This window comes from Thrips palmi, unplaced genomic scaffold (genome assembly GCF_012932325.1).
Source record: "Thrips palmi isolate BJ-2018 unplaced genomic scaffold, TpBJ-2018v1 HiC_scaffold_19, whole genome shotgun sequence".
Classification (NCBI taxonomy): Eukaryota; Metazoa; Arthropoda; class Insecta; order Thysanoptera; family Thripidae; genus Thrips; species Thrips palmi.
This window is the reverse complement of record NW_023144628.1, coordinates 9,134,623-9,146,329: the sequence shown is the minus strand read 5'-3', so window position 1 is coordinate 9,146,329 and position 11,707 is coordinate 9,134,623.

Genomic DNA, 11,707 nt, shown 5'->3' with positions numbered 1-11,707 from the left:
CGGTGCTCGCGGCCGGCGGAGTCGCGCGTCGCGTGTCGCCGCCAACACGTGGGACGCGGCGTTCGGCTTTTACCGGCCGACTAGACAGCTTTTGCTCTCCACAGCAGCACTTCCTTCCTTCCTATTATGTAAATAATAAATAAGCCACCGGCGACGGGAAATGGTGCGAGATGGCGGTGCAGGGAACCAAGGGAACTGGTGTACTGCACCGTCACCTACTGCATCTTGTGGTGACCCAGGCTGCAGTTGCGTGGTTGTCGGCGCGCCGCCGGCAGGCTGATTCCGAACAGGGTGGTTTCGTCGACGAGTCTCTCTCGCTCTCGGGGGGCGTCGCGCACAGGTGTGAGAGGGACAGGCACAGCAGACTCCCTGCGCGGCTGCGGCGCTGCCAGGCACTGCCAGGGTGGCGCCGGGCGGGCCTTGGCGCCGGGCCTCGCGACGGCCGCCGTCATCCACTCCGACGACAAGCTTCCGGCGTCGCTGCGCGGTCGCTGCCTGGAGGAGGTGCAGGAGTCCCTGCTGGGGGCCCGGGCCTGGCCTCGGGCAGTGCGGTGCCGCCGACGTGTTCCGATGAGAGGCCTTGTTTCTAATTTTGCAAGTCGTGCGCGTGTGCCCGCACCAGGCGTCTGCAGGCTGTTTCCGAACTGCGCCTCATCGCTCTGTCTCCCTCGCACACCGGCGGGACGCCCCACGAGTGCGAGAGAGACAGAGCGACGAAATCACTGTTCGGGAGCAGCTTGTCACGGCCCGGTGGTGCCGGTGGAGGGTCAAAGGGGTGGCGCGAGCACCGCGCAGCCTGATGCCTCGCCTGCCGGCCGGTTCCGAAGCATCGCCTCGTCGCCCTGTCTCTGTCGCACTCAAGGGGCGCGCGGAAGGGGTGCGAGAGAGACGGGGCGTCCGAACGCGTCGGATTCAGTCTCCAGCACGCTGCCGCCTGCGACTGCCTGCGACTGGTACGTACGCGGCGACGCGGCCATAAAAACAATTATTGTAAGATTATCGGATTAGGTGGGTTGAGCGGACCATCACTCAAGGGGGAGAAGGGCTGCACTGCCGTCTTGTGCGGGGAGGGGAGCGACGACACAGGGCAGCGCGAGCAGCGCGACGATCAACTGGTTGGGTACCTACATGAGCTTGCCGAGCTTGCCGAGCGCCGCGCGCCGCCCTGCTGGCCCTGCTGGCCCTGCTGGCCTGCTCGGCGGCCGCACTGAAACTTGCATGCGTGTCCCTTCCCTAGCGATCAGCCCTTCCCGGCGGGCCACCAAATCCCGCCTTTTTTATTCATCCTGGGGGGCCGCCAGGCAGGCAGGCAGGCAGGCGCGGCGCGCCCCGAGGAGACCAGGGTCGGTGATGGCGTGTAACACGCTCAATAATTCAGCAGCAGGACGAGGACGCGGAGCGCCGGGCGCGGCATGCTGATTCGAACAGTCTCTCTCGCAACCGTGCGGGTGCGAGAGAGACGGGCGCAGACTGCAGCTCAAGCAGTGCCTTACCGGAGGCCGCGTGCTACGCGTGCTACGCGTGCGTGCCGCCGAGTCGCGCATGATCCACGCTCATTCGGCCGTCTCGCTGCCGCGCTGCCGCCTTGCCGTTCCCTTCCCCCGCACCTACCCGCACCCCGGCACGACGGCCACCCCGCCAAGGCTGGCAGCGCAGCGCTGCGCCAGGCCCACCCCGCCGGCCCGCCGGCCCGCCGGGACAGGTGATAAAAGAAAATATTTTCTTGCTCCTCGTTGCTGCTGCTGCTGCTCGCGGATGAGGAGAAAGAGATGCCGGCGTTATGGGGCTGCGGGGCGTGCCAGGGGCGGGGGAGGGGCGGCCCATCTCCTCAGACAATCCCGCGTGTCCCCGGCCAATCCCTTGAGCAGGTCGTCAAGTCGTGGAACACCGTGGAGCCGTGGGGCACAGCGGCGCGGCGGCGCAGCGACACAGCAAACAAGGTTCACAGCATAAAGGCGCCTTTTTGATTTCGTCCAGCCAGCAGCCCTCCTCCCGCCCGGGCTCCTCCTCCCCCCGCCCGGCTGTCCGCGCCGTCCTCCCTCCCCGCACTATCTCATTTCTCTTCCGCAGCTTACATAAGCTCAGCAGGTCTTTGCGCAGTTTATTTTCTCCCCCACCTGAGCCCCGCCCCGCCCCGCCCCGCGACGTCTGGGCGGGCAATCCTGGCCGACTTGGCCGACTTCACTAAATAGACGTTATGTGAAATGAATTGCCGCCGACTCTCTATCTTCCCATCGCCTCGCCTAGCTCCTTATTCGGGACCCCCGAACAATGCTTTCGTCGCTCTGTCTCTCTCGCACCCCCACGGAACGCCCCGCGAGTGCGGGAGAGACAGAGCGAAGAAAGCCCTTGCTCGGCGTCGTCCCGCTGCTTCGCCTTTGGCCCCCGTTTCCAGCCTCCAAACTTTCCCCGCGCTCAACGTGATTTTCCGGAAAATTTTGCAGTGAAGTTGGCGGCAAAACTGCGCCGTAGATTTTTCATACACTTTGTCCTCGCTGAAGGGATGGCGACGGCGACGTGTTCGATGCAATGACAATGACTCGCGCACTGTATCTTTATTGGGCGGCACAGATTGGACTGCATCGCGGTGCTGGGGGTCTCGGGGTGCTCGGCATGCCGGCCGCGGCCGGCAGATCAGTTTCCCCTTATCGGTCCGAGGCCCACCAGGCCCACCAGGCCCACCAGTGATACGCCGAGTCTCGTCCGACTATCTGGCAGAAAATAAAGCAAACCGAGCGAGCGTCGGCCCTGCCTCGTCCGAATGGAGAGAATCATGTCGAGATAAACGCGTGGGAGGGCCGGGCCGAAATTGAGTGGGGAGAGGCGGTGCGGGACGGGTGGGGCTCTATTCGCGAGAAATAATGTCGGGCCGCCCCTCGCCGTCAGCCAGCCAGCCAGTCAGCCAGCCAGTCAGCCCGGCGGACCATAATCTTGATTGGACAGCTATTGCTTGCTATTGCGGCTGGAAGAAGGATGGGCGCCACAGCGTAGCGCCAGCGCCCACGCGGCGAGGAGTGGAACAACAAGAACAAGAGGAGCAGCGCCACCAGGCTACCACCAGGCTGCCACCTAACCTGGAAGACTTCTTCGACGCTATTTTGAACAAATTCGGCTGCATTGGCCGGCTGCGTGTCTGTCAGAGGACGGACTGGTTAGGTCAGGTTAGGTTAGGTTAGGTTAAAGTAAAGTTAAGGTTAGATAAGATTAGATTCTGTCCTCGCTGTCGGGCGTGTCCAGCCGGGCTGGCCGGGCTGCAGGGGATTGGCGCTGGCCGAAATGAGGTCCGAGGGCCAACAGCGCCAACAGCGCCAACAGGGAGGAATGGATGGTCTTTATCCGCCTCACACTGCCACGCTGCCACGCTGTGGCCAGCCCGACCCAGCCAGTGTGGGCGCGCGGCGTGCGGGGAAGGGAAAGGGTGGACCGCCGGGCTCCTCGGAATGAAAGAACTCGCGCGGGGCAGTCTGGGTAATGAAATGAAGAACGCTTAATTATCACTTGCGAGTTCTTGTTTCGTACGTTTTCTCGCCGCCAGCCTCCCCTCCTCTGCCAACAACGTCATCACACGAACACACACGCGCGTGCGCACACACACTTGGCGCAACGTCTTCGCCGCCTCAGTGGCAAAAGTCCTGCAGATTCTTTTATGTGGCCACACCCCCAGTGTATAAAGCCTCCCGCCGCTCTCCCCTGCCTCTGTTTGTCCCTCTCTCCGTCTCCTTTCCTCTCCGTTCCTCTCCGTTCCTCTTCGTTCCTCCATTCCACGGCCTTCTCGTGAAGCTGCCTTGCCTGCTGAGACGTCCACGTTAGTCATTTGTCTTCGTTTCCAGTCCACGCTTCCTATTGCGCTGTTGCGTCGTCGGCCGCCCCAAATGGGGGCCATGAACACCATTCTCCGATATTGCGGCCCGGCCTGCCCGGCCTGTGTGCCCTGCACGTCGCGCTGTCTCTCTCGCACCCCGACGGACCCGACGGGACGGAACGCCCCACGAGAGGGAAGCGCCGAAAGCGCTGTTCAGCCGCTGGGCCCCGCCATGTTGCGAGGAGCCTCCTCGGCCTCCTCGGCCTCCTCGGCCCTCCGACCAGCAGCGCCACGGCCGCCACGGCCAGCGCCGCCGCGGTGCCACGCGACGCTGAGCGCCGCTGAGCGCGAGGACGGCGAGGACGGCGTGGAGGGGGCAGGCGAGCACCAATCCGGTGCCCTGCCTCGCGCCTGCCGCCGGCCGCTCAAACCGACGCGTTTGAAAAATCAAACAGAATATTGCGGCGCTTCGCTGGCTTCACTCCGCGCGGATAGTTACGGCTGGCGGCGGCGGCGGTGCCCACTCTCCCGGGCGGCCGCGGCGGCAGAGGCAGGTTGACAAACAGATCAAAGGTAATGGCTCGCTAAATATCCCGAGGACATTCCCCTGTCTCGCCTCTCTCGACTCGCCTCAACTCACGTCCGCGACGACGCCGTGACTTCTGGGCTTCGCTCTCCCCGACGCAAATCTAGAACTTTTTTGCTGCATGTTTGATGTTTGATCGCAGGGACGCATGGAGATTCGCGCCAGTCGCGCCACGGTAGCCGCCGCGTTTCCTGCGCCTTTGTTCCCGCCAGCCTGTGGCAGAGTGACATTGTCCGACTGGCGGCGCGGTCCTAACTGGATTGCCCTTTTGTCAGGGCGCTGGCTGCGCTGGCTTCGATGATGCCTCGGGAATAATGGTGTCAATTGCCGCAGTGATGAGGGGATGAGGGGGACAAGCCCCAGGGCGACTCCGGGCTACCTGTCCACCTTGTTCGCCTTGCCCACCTTGTCCGCGACGAGGCGAAGATACGGCGACAAATAAAGGAGTGCTGCCACCCTGCCTGGCCGTGCCTGGCCGCCAGACCTGCCGCCATGCAGACCAAGGTGCAGCAGGCAATCAGTGCACCATTACGGCACTAAAAGGGGAACCAGGTTGGCAAGCCTGGCGTGGCTATCGGCCCCTCCAGTGCGCCCTCCCACGCGTGTCCAATAAAGCAGTCACGCATTCCAGCATTCCAGCACTATCACGCAACGGGTTGACGCGACAGGCCGCCCGCCCGGAAAAGTGCACACGGATTGTTTTCCCGCCAGAGTTTGACTCTGTTTCTGCCAGTGTAGCGGTGCTTACTGTGCGCGCATCCGGCAAACAAATGACAGTCCAGCGCATATGTTGCAGCATTGTCGCACCCCTTGGAATAAGTTGAGTGTAAACAAGGGGTTGCCGGAGAATATTAACACCGTATCATATTGTTATCTCTAGGGCCACATTATTTAGCGAGGCGGCGGACCACCCCTGCCCCAGCACGCCCCAGCACTGCACGAAGGAAGGGGTTGAGGCGCTGCACTGGGGGAAGAGGAGCCGGCAGAAAAAGAAATAATCAAAATGCAATCACAGAATGGGGTTGTGGCACGACACTTTATTCCCTTCTCTGCGTTTTATCAGCCAGTCTCATCCTGCATGTCTTATTTTTGCGCGTCGAGCGCCGCAGAAAACAAGACGTCTTGCTTATTGTGGGAGGGCTTCGTGGTTTTTTTTTTTTTTTTTTTTTTTGGACAGAAAGGAACTTTTTTTTCTCCTGCAAAGCCGAACCAAGCCTCCAAAGTCTGGCGGCATGCTCCAAAGGGAACCCTGGGTGGCTCGGGGTGGCTATGCCGGTCGAGTTTTTGGACACCGCACGGCCTTGGGAATGTAGGCTAACTCCGCCAACCCCCTGCTGCCACGGCTGCCACCAATGGACTGCGCCGCCGCCGCGCTCCTGTGTGCGTGTGCGTGCGTGTGCGTGCGTGTGCGTGCGTGTGCGTGCGTGCGTGTGCGTGCGCGTGGGCCGATGCGGCCCGATGCGGCCCGATGCGGCCTTTGTCTCTGGCCGGCCAATTCAGCAAGAGCAGGAGCCTCCGTGGAACTAATTTTATCTATTCGTTTGGTAAACTGGTGGACTCGTGTTGTTGGGGCTAAAGCGCGGCCGGCGGCGCGGCAGCGGGGGGCGGCACCACCGCGGCAGGGGCCAGATCGTTTCGTCGCTCTGTCTCTCTCCCACCCCTACAGAACGCCCCAGGCGTGCGAGAGAGACAGAGGACGCAGGAGGACATTGAGCAGCGTGACTTGGCGAGCACTAACCATCCATATAAGCATTTCCGCTACCAACACACACACACACACACACACACACACACACACACACACACACACACACACACACACCTACACACACACGCACACTCTCCCCCTCATCAGATCGGCGCGACGCGTTTAGCCAGCTTTCGGCCGGAAATAATGTCGCCACGTTTCCCCTAATCGTTTGGGCGGCGGAAATTTCGCGCCACGCGCCGCTCTGTTCCCAGATATCACTGCGTCCTTTTTCGGAAATGAGACGGGCGACTGTCTGCGAGTGCGATAGTAAGTGCGGCGTGCCGAATCCAAATGCCATTGCGACGGGACAAAAAGTTGAAAGTTCGTGGATGCGAAAACGATGCCAACGAGTCACATCGAGTGGTTTTCGTATTCCGTTTCCGTCCCGGTGCAATTCGCTTTGACCAGGCCATAATTCGGCGTGGATATTTGCCGCCAAATCGCCGGTGTGCGATCACGAGGCCACGCGCCGCGCTCCCCCACCCGCCGCCCCAATGCTGCCGCCCCACCGCCCCCCACGCAGCCGATCAATCGAACCCATTCATTCCGACTCGCCACTTTCTGACCACACTGACCACACTCGCAATGTTTCATCGAGCGGAAGTTTACTGCCGCCGTTTCGCTCTAAACTTTAAATGGTCAGTGCGGGCCGCGGGCCGCGTGCCGCGTGTGCGCGCTTGTCAAATCGTCACCCTCGCTGGCCGGCTCGCAGCTGGTCGCCGAGCCGGCTAATGTGTCTTCCGACTTCCAAGCGCTGATGTGGCTGCTTCCGCTCTGTCTCCCTCGCACTCGCAGAAAGAGGCAGTCTGTCCGGAATGGGTGCCTTCGACACGTTCCTCCTGCGTTTAGGTCTCCGCACGCCACGGCAACACTCTGCGAATCAGCAGTGGAGGATGATAGTGGTTCGCCGTCACTTTCCGTGAATCCGTGAATCGGGATCGAACGAGACAAATGAATGTCCCGCCTTCTAACCTCTCATCAGACGCCTCGACCGACCACCTTGCGAGTCAAGTCGCCGCCGCCACTAAGTGGACGTTATGTGGGGCACAGTGTGCGCACAGTGGGCCTCGTCCTTGACCAACTGCCGAAGAGGGACAAAGGTTGTGCCGCCCGCGCCGCCCGCGCGCCCTCAAGGTCTTCCAAGTACAGGCTGGCCAACTGGCTGTTCAGTGGTTCCGACCGATCCGACCAACAAAAGAAAGATATCAACCGAGTCGCCAAGGCAAAAATGAAAGCAAGCACGGCGGTGCGCGGTACCGCGAATATTGGTTGTCAAGGGTGGGGCATTCCGAGCAATGTTCAAGGGGATTTTCGGTTGGCAACAGCGACATCTATTGGCAACTTTCTGCAACGGAGCAGTGGCTGCGACGATCAGTCAAATCAATGCGAGGAAAAAAAACTCTGAGCTGGAATTTGTCGTGCTTATTTTTTCCCCTCCTCTCTCAGCAACTTGTGAGGGTGACTAATGAAAAGACACGCGTGAGTGGGGGCGCGCCGATCCGTTCAGCCCATGAATCACCGGCCACGCCCCCGAGCCCCAAATATTGTCACTCTCGGAGACGCAAACAAGCATCGCGTGCAACGGACACGCCACGACGGCACGACGGCACGGCACAGCGTCGCGAACCGCTCTGATGAGGTTAGTGCAGCCCCATACTGGACCACCGGACACGAAATTCGTCGCCAGTCAATATTTTCCCTTTGAACAGAGGTTTCATGAATACAAAAATTGCTTGTACATGCAGGAAGATTCTACTACTCCCGCAGAGAAAACGTTGTCAAAATGACGAAAAAGATGGTCCTCAGATGAAAAAGTGAAGTGTGGTACGTATCTTGCTATTTGTTTTGGGGCGGAGCGGTATTTGAACCCAAAGGACGTTCGGCTGGAGGCGTCCCTTCTCCCGGTGGTTTGGCCACTGGGCATGCCACACTGCGTTCTTCCAAGTCACCATCATCGCCCTATGCAAATGCCCCAAGAACCCCTTGGCCGCCACTGCCGGCCCACCACAGCCGCCTGCCGCCCCCCGCGGGGCCACTGCGGGGCCACTGCGGGGCCGGGCCGGCCAGCCCATTCCGGCCGCGACCTGATTCCGGACAAAGACTTGAAAGAATGTAATGAGGGGCCAAGGTCGTGGAGTACGCCGCGCTGACCTACATTCTACATGGCGTCCTGTTTTCGCCTGTTCGTTCCGCTGCAGGCTGTTGTACGCCGTTGTGTGTGGAGTGCTACTGTTTTACCGCCCTCGCGCGCGCTTTTGTTTAGCGAGACGCTGCGCTGCGGGACGGACCGGACCCGGCCCGGCTCGGCGCGGCCCGGCTGCCCAGGACTCGGCTGGGCTCGGGCGCCGCTCGGCTCGGCTCGGCTGTTCGCGCGCGGGGACGGCGGGGCGCGCTCCGGTTTCGCTTTGACGCGCTGGTCCGCTGGTCGTGCGCTGCCACCCCGCATTATCGCTGAATGGCCAGAATGGCTGACGGCGCGGCGCAGCCAGCGCAGCCGTGACAGTGACACTGGTGACTCACGCAGAAGGAGAAAGTGCCTCAATTGCGGCTCTAAACGGCGGCAGCACTGCGGCAGCAGCGCCAATTAGATCGGTTATTGGAGCGGCCCTCGCGCTGCCGTATTCATCCCATCTCATACGCCCTGCAGCCTGCAGCCCTCGGGGCCCCTCTTTTTATCTGGCCGAATTGGCTGCAGCGCCGGAGGGCCGCAGGGGAGAGGGTCGGGGAGGGGATGCAGCAACTGCGGCCCGCTGCGGCCCGACGGGATCGGCAGATTGATTCGGTCGCCAGTTGGGCCCCACGGGGGCGCAGCCGGGCAGGGCGGGCAGGGCGCGGGGGCTCTCCGGGGCCCAGGGGCTGCCGCGCTGCTGAAGGTGAGAGGGAGGAGGGGCCGTGATACGATATTATGCCCGTCCCTGGGACCCCAATAAGAGCAGCACAGGACACACTCACACCCTCACTCACTCTCTCTCTCTCTCTCTCTCTCTCTCTCTCTCTCACACAACACACACACACACACACACAGACACACGCACGTAGATTTTCATTTCCAGGGCTTTTCTCTCCTTCTCTTTCTCCCTCTTTATTCAGCTCGCCGCAACCTCCGTGCTTGCAGTGTGCTGGCCCCGCGCACAGCCCCCTGCCTATTTACCCGAGCGTATCATTTATACACAACAATGCCCGTCGGATAGTATTTTCACGTATTTTTACGCGAAAGCGCTGGATTCAGTGTAACGCGCACTTGCTCATATTTGGTCCTTCTCTGATTCACAAAATCATTAAATCTTCATGCCCTTTTCCCCGCCCGCTCTTACCCCTTGGGTCCTGCAGGACGCAGGAGGGATGCGTATGACTCGCAAACTCCCTCATTTTCAAATCATCTTTTTTTTCCTAATTATTATTTTCTGCGTGTGTGCTAATTGCATCGCCGTGTTCGTTCTTCATGTCCGAATTTGATAACGCCGCGTCGTTTACGGTGCAGGATGCGGCAGGGAAGACGGCGGCAAGAGTCCGGCCACGGCGCGGCGGACGGACGGACGGACGGACGGGACGGACGGACGGACGAGACAGACGGACGGACGAGTGGGGAGTGTGGCGCTGTGTGGCGCTGTGGGTGGGGGCGTGTCCCTCGGGCTCGTCGGCCAATCAGAGAAGTCTCCAAGTGTCGCCGCCGCGCCCCGCCGCGCACGCGTCCCCTCCCCCTCCCCTCACCGACGACGACTTAGGACCGCGTGAGTGAGCGCGGCGGCGGTGCCGCCCGCCCTGCCCCGCCCCGCCCCGCGCCCAGTGTCGAACGACCGCAGCTCATGGCCCGGCCATGGCCCGGCACTGCCAATCAGGCTGCTCATAATCAGAGCGACGCGGCGAGGCGGAGGCTTGGTGTCAATCCCCACGGACTGCATCGGCGGCAATGCCCGGCAATGCCACGTACAGGAAAACAACAGAATAGCTCACACTTTACTGCGTAGAATATGCATCACTGGCCGTGTATGTAGCTAATTCAAGTTAGCTAGTTCAAGGTTTAAGCGGGACTTAGAAACGGTTAGAAACATCAGGCGGGCCAGCGTGTATGAGAAAGACAGATAGACAGAGAGGCGAGTGTCTCACTGAGACCAAGGTTTCCGTCGTGTCCCATTTTCCAGCGCGTGCTGCGCCCTGCAGGGCTGCCACTGGTGCCCCAGCCTCGGATGAGCCCCATTCGAATGCATTATTCACAGGCAAAGGCTGCTTCTTCCACCGCCTTCTTGTCGGGGGACTTCAGCCCCGACATCAGCTGTCAATTGTTTGGTTTGAATAAGGCGCCAATCATGCTGCTGCCGCGTCCCGGTTTGCGTCGCGACGCCGAATGACGACATCCTCGGGGGAATTCATCCGTCCTCCGAAAAAACGAGGCCGGCCCTCTGCAAGCGCTTTCGTCGCTCTGTCTCTCTCGCACCCATGCGACGGCCCGGAGGGCAGCGAGCGAGACAGAGCCAGCCCGCTTTTTGCCGCCCCATCATGCAGCAACGCAAGTCGCACGGCGTCGCGAACAGGCACCGAGGCTTGCTGCTTCAGCGGCTTCAGGCAGGGTGATAATAGGGGCACGTTTGAAACACGACGCCCAGGTGTTGCTAGTGCCCGCCGCGCAGACATCCCCGTCCTCCACGTCCTCCACGTCCTCCGCGACACAGGCTCCGCGACGACGTCCGGCCGACCGGGCCGTCGCGTTGCCGCATGCACGGCGCCACCCGGGCGGTCCCGCTCGGTCCCGGGCGGCCCCCCTGGCGCCCCCGTCTCAGGCGCCACCTCTTTTAAGTGCCGACGCGTCTCCTTGCTTGTTTTCCTCAGTTTTTTTTCTCGCTCGGTCGAGCTAAAGAGGCGTGCGAGCGTTTAGTAAACGGGGCGACTGTTTTTAACCGGCCGCGCCGCCAGTAGAGAGACTGCGCCGCCGCCGCCCCCCTCGAAGGACACCGAGTCACACGCTGGAACCGGAAGGGCGACATTGGAACGCACTCCTGATTTGTCAAAACACGAGCCGTGCGGACGGTCGCGTGCCGAACGGTGCGAGACGCAGTGAGACGCAGTGAGACGCAGTGAGACGCAGTGAGACGCAGTGAGACGCAGTGAGACGCAGTGAGACGCACGTGGCGCTGCCAAAGTGCTGCCAACGCAACGGCTCAAAAGCAAAGCAAAAAAACAATAACTAAAATGCCAAAAATTAAATAAATGCGACTTTGCTGGTCACATCATCGTAGCCCCGGGTTGTTCCAGGAACAGGAGTCCCCGGAGTCCCCGGAGTCCCCGGAGTAGCGGTTGTTGCCCCCCAACCTCTCTCTCTCTCTCTCCCACGTCTGGGCGGTGCCGTGCGAGTCGTGCACTTCCTGGAGCCGCTTTCTCTCTCTGCGGTCTCGGTTGGACCCTCGGACACCCCAAGCGACTGCCGCGGCGTGGCTTGGCTGCGGTTCGGCGGCCGGGTTCGGCATTGTGAGCCAGCAAGCTGCCAGCAAGCCCTTCAGGGCGCCTTCGGCCGATGATTAATATATTTTTGCGGCCAGTTCGTTATAATGGACTGTCCCGGAAACAGAGACAC